This window comes from Haliotis rubra, unplaced genomic scaffold (genome assembly GCF_003918875.1).
Source record: "Haliotis rubra isolate DU_JTF1 unplaced genomic scaffold, ASM391887v1 Scf506, whole genome shotgun sequence".
NCBI classification, from domain to species: domain Eukaryota; kingdom Metazoa; phylum Mollusca; class Gastropoda; order Lepetellida; family Haliotidae; genus Haliotis; species Haliotis rubra.
Genome location: NW_025767198.1, coordinates 588,705 through 594,704, shown reverse-complemented (window position 1 = coordinate 594,704; position 6,000 = coordinate 588,705).

Genomic DNA, 6,000 nt, shown 5'->3' with positions numbered 1-6,000 from the left:
GCATCAGACATGGCGGGCACGGAAGGCACTTCTTCTGAAATATACTTTGGATTCACACAGCCTAATGCATTGACTTGCTACAGAGACTATCGTCTGTAAATGTTTTGTAACTATGATTTACCACTAGCCAGCCCATCTCTCGGGCATTGTCGAAGGTCATTTACACGTCTTAACTATTTCAATGGAGCTTGTGTCCTGCTACTGTGTACATTGAGAATCGAGAACTGAAAACGTTTTCCAAAGCCTTTATTCTGCTGCATTGTTAGCTAAATGGGACCGAAGTGGGGTGCTGAACCTCGGGATAAACATCTTGAAACAGCCTTCCTTTCACGTTTCCCTGTAAAACCCATTGGCTCCATTCGTGTATTTTGAATATGATAATAACTATTACTAATCATGTAGCAGGGTGAGGTTAAGATGAATGATCCGGAATGGATTAGACACTGAATCACTGGAGTAGATCCCACATAAAAACACTGGAATGTATTTGTAATACAACACTCTCGTGGGGTTCACACTACACACACATCACTCCCGCGGAGTACACACTACACACACTTCACTCCAGCGGAGTACACACTACACACACATCAATCCAGCGGAGTACACACTACACACACATCAATCTAGCAGAGTACACCCTGCACACACATCAATCCAATGGAGTACACACAACAGATAAAGTGAGTGAGTGAGTTGAGTTTTACGCCGCTTTTAGCAATATTCCAGCAATATCACGGCGGGGGACAGAGGTGGACTTCACACATTGCACCCATGTGGGGAATCGAACCCTTCGGCGTTACATGCTTTTACATTAGGCTACCCCACCACACCCGCAGATGGGACAAAGGGTAGCAAAGGCATTTCATCTGGCCGAAAGTGCGCGGATGATTCACTCAAACTCCAAATACAGTTTTAAGACCCCTGTTTGCATACTAGAAACAAGTATTTTGACTTCAAGTGATTGTGTGTGTAAATATATTTATTGTAACTTACAGTTATCCTGAAGTATATACATTAACAGAAAGTTTTGTTATCTCGCTGGTCCTGGTGTGTCAGTTTGTACCTGTTTGTCTGTATGTCTCATTGTTTGTTAGCTGTGAATGAAAATACCAAACATGTACATACATTAATAGAATGGTTTGTTATCTCGCTGGTCCTGGTGTGTCAGTTTGTACCTGTTTGTCTGTATGTCTCATTGTTTGTTAGCTGTGAATGAAAATACCAAACATGTACATACATTAATAGAATGGTTTGTTATCTCGCTGGTCCTGGTGTGTCAGTTTGTACCTGTTGTCTGTATGTCTCATTGTTTGTTAGCTGTGAATGAAAATACCAAACATGTACATACATTAATAGAATGGTTTGTTATTTCGCTGGTCCTGGTGTGTCAGTTTGTACCTGTTGTCTGTATGTCTCATTGTTTGTTAGCTGTGAATGAAAATACCAAACATGTACATACATTAATAGAATGGTTTGTTATCTGGGCTGGTCCTGGTGTGTCAGTTTGTACCTGTTTGTCTGTATGTCTCATTGTTTGTTAGCTGTGAATGAAAATACCAAACATGTACATACATTAATAGAATGGTTTGTTATCTCGCTGGTCCTGGTGTGTCAGTTTGTACCTGTTGTCTGTATGTCTCATTGTTTGTTAGCTGTGAATGAAAATACCAAACATGTACATACATTAATAGAATGGTTTGTTATCTCGCTGGTCCTGGTGTGTCAGTTTGTACCTGTTTGTCTGTATGTCTCATTGTTTGTTAGCTGTGAATGAAAATACCAAACATGTACATACATTAATAGAATGGTTTGTTATCTCGCTGGTCCTGTTGTGTCAGTTTTTACCTGTTTGTCTGTATGTCTTATTGTTTGTTAGCTGTGAATGAAAATACCAAACATGTACATACATTAATAGAATGGTTTGTTATCTCACTGGTCCTGGTGTGGTACTTCTGTAGAAAGTAATGAGTAAACAAACTGACTTTGTTTGTAAGAAATAGTAGATGTTTTGATTTTTACATTGTGTATTGTCACTAAAACAAAGGAATATCGATAGTGGAATATCAAACAGATTTCTTCTGTGATGCCACTAAAGGTGTGTTTTATGTAACAGTGGCACATATGACTGACATGCGATGTTTGTTGTTGCAGAACGTACTGGTACTGGGGTAAGTTCACAACTGTATGTTCATTTCACAATCGGACAAACCTCTTTTTATGGTGGGGTGTAAACATTACAGCATATAGATGTTCTACTATACACAGTTTGTTGAATCAAGGCGTTCCAAAAGTGAAATTACACGACAAAGCAAGTGGCTATTGCTTTGTGTGACGCCAAAGCACGTGGCACGCACACACAACTGAAGGCCTCTGTGTGGAGACCCACGGGACGTGATGTATGTTTGCTCAGATTCAGGGGTTGTACTAATGTGCTACATGTGTAGGCCCCGTCATACACTGGGAAGATTCACTTCAACTAAGGAAGAGCACAGGGACAACAAGTCACGGGACGTCGCCCATTTCTCAATACGTGCGTCAACCAGAATTCAATCCAAGTTAACCGGTGTTTATGAAGGCTAACTAAGGGAATATAATGCAAACAGATATTTTATACAAAAAAGGCTTTTACACGTAACAATACAGCAACTATGTAACGCACAACTATTAGACTTACACAAGTTTGACATTGTACATGTTTCTATTTTATGGAAGAACTAAGGCAAGAATACGCCAAGCAGATACGCAACATTATCATGACGCATTTCCCCAACGCATGTAACAACACACATACAGTACAACCAGAAATTATTGAGATTTTAATATTGTAATTTTTTTATTTTTTTTCACTCATTACTCACGTATTAAATGTGAAAATTAGCAGAACATAACTCCAGATTCAAAGATAGGTGAACAGTTAGTATTTTGTCAAGTCACCATGGGCAGCAATGCAGGCTTCAATGCGGCGGGGCATACTACTGATCAAAGAAGTAAGAAAGGATGGTCCATGCTGTCCCAAAATCGGACCACCTCTTCTTTCATTTCAGCAATATTTATCAGATGTTTCTTATTGACACTTTTCTTCATAAGTTCCCAAACATTTTCTATTGGATTTAGGTCAGGGCTATAGCTTGGCCAATCTAATAATGTCATATTTTGGGTCCGAAACCAGGCCTGTGAATGCTTTGAACGATGTTTTGGGTCGTTGTGCTGCTCGAAAATCAAAAACTTTCCACAGAACACGTGAGCAGATGTAAGTAAATGTCCCTCGAGAATATCTGTGTACCGCTCACTGTTCGTATTCCCTTCAAATACACAGAGGGGCGTTGCCCCTAACATAGATATGCCAACCCACACGTTAAATTTCGGACTGTACTGATACAAAGGTTTTTCAGTTTGTTTGGTCCAGAATTTCAGTGTATTAGGAAACAGCCACACAGAACTTTCGTCTGAGAAAATCACATTGTCCCAGTTAAAATTTCTATGCTGTAAGCATCAGTTCAACCTTCGCTCCTTTTGTTCAGGTTTCATGATCGGTGATGGAATTCCTCGACTTTTCTGCCAACCCATTGTTGCATGCAGCTCAGTTCTAATTGTCTCCTTACAGACAGCCACAGTTCCTCTATCAATCATATCCAACCTTAAGTTTTCTAAACTCCTTCGTTTCTTTTTAGAAACAAGAATACCAAGCCGCCCCCTGTCACCGACAGTCAATTTTCTGGGCCTACCTGCGCCTCCCTGGTGCTCAATGCCATATCCATTTGCAATATTTTTCAAAACACGATAAACAGTGGGCAAAGGGATGCCTGTTCTACTTGAAATCACTTTAGCTAATCTGATGTCCTTGTTATAATACTCTAAAAGCAACTTCCCCTTCTCTAAATCATCCATACTGAGGATCACTGAAAATGTCGTCTGCCAGCAAGTAAACAAAGGGGAATAACTCTTCACAAACTAATGAAAAAGGATTAACGGAGTTGTCTCTCTTGAATGAAGCCAAACACTTGATAGCTGGTCAAGGTTGTTTATACTAGAAATCCAATTAAACATATTCCTTAAATTCTCAATAATTTCTGGTCATACTATATATACAATCAGTGGCTAATGATTAAATTGGGGGCGGTGAGGAAGCCTACACAAAAAAAGCGTTGGGTCGTCACGCCGAAGGCCCGGGTTCGATCCCCCACATGGGTACAATGCGTGAAGCCTATTTGTTGTGTCACCCTTCGTGATATTGCTTGAATATTGCTAAAAGCGGCGTAAGACTCAACTCAGTCAGTCAGTCAGTCAGTTTATGTATGATTGAATCGAGGAATGAAACTGACTAACGAGGGTTGGCCAGGGTGCTCCGCGAGCGGGAACACTCATATTGATAGGAGGCGATACACCGTATATGGACAATTAAACTGGTCCCCTCCCAAAACGCAGACCCGTTTAAACAACACTTTTTATGGTTGGTTGCATCCGTGATTAGTAGGCTGTACCCTTGATTAAGAAAATGGTATCACCCACGTAACGAGTTTTGACAATCTAGCAAGTGATCCCTTATTTCGTCAATATTTATTTAATAAATAATATGTAAAGATTGTAAAAAAAATGTTCATTTAGGCGACCTGATAAGAATAATATTTTACCAGAAACATGGCAAGCATATTTATTAAGTCCTGTATCACGTGACTGTGACCAGGAGTGGGATTCTTATATGGGAAACTATATTCATGAACATAGTTATGAACATTATACTGACTGTGTAAATGATGAACTGTCTTATGATGTTATATCTGCAATAGACGATGCTAAACTGAAAAAGTCACCAGGATACGACGTTATTCCTACAGAACTTTAAAAAAAAGGGATATGATTGCACACTACCTTGCTTTATTGTTTTCACAAATATTATGTAAAGATCATTACCCAGCTGCATGGACTACTGCTGTTATAATATCTATATATAAAAAGGAAAGTAATAATGAACCTAGTAACTAGAGGAACATATCGTTATTGAACACTTTGTATAAGTTATTCTTCAATCTATTGTTCAAAAGCATAAATAACTCGAAGAAAAGGCAGATTCTACTGTGCCTTCGTAGATTTCAAGAAAGCTTTCGATATGGTTAACCGAAATAAATTACTTCATCTTCTTTTAAGAAATGGTATCCATGGAAAAATATTTTGATTGTTCCACTGGTGTTAGACAAGGATGTTCACTTAGTCCCTTGTTGCTCTCCATATTTATCAAAGTGTGGACCAGGCCATTCATTAATTAGGGGTGACCAGCATGGCCCAATTAATTAGTGTGCTATTTTTATCTGCATTTTGGGAGATCTGCGTTTTGGGAGGTCTGCGTTATGGTAGTAAACCAACCAGGGCAATCGTAACAAAGCACAAAGAGCTGAGAATCGTTAGCCTTATGTTGTTTTGTATTTTCTTCCTTTATTTAAGTTGTTTAGTTTTAATTGTTTTATTTTCAGCTATTTTGTACGCTAATACATTTGTTCGTCTTTTTATATCTATTTTTACTATAATTCTGTTTTGGAAGAGTGATTGGTTATAATAACTCTGTGTTCTCTGTGTGCCTGTGTGTTTTGGTACATTGATGGTGGACTAAACGGTTGTCAGCACTGGTAATTATTGTAACAGGACAAGATATACTTCGACTACCCTCAGGCGTCATTAGCAATAAACAGTTGTCGTAGAGCCCATTCGATGACATGAACATGCTCCTATGGCATATGTTAGGATTAGTAGGAGCATGTGATTAGTCATTCCGTTGTTATACCCATATTGAGTTGCTTACATTGCTGACACGATTTATGATCAGTTCAGGCAATGTCACGTATAATACTGCTTGTCAAGGCGTTATTGTGCTGATATGTATTTTAACCCGTTTAGCTGTGCTCACAATACAGCGCTGACGGTCATTTTCTGAGAGATCGTGCTGATGCATCAACTGCCTATCTCAATGTCAATCACAGGCCATTATCATTCAATGGCATGGAA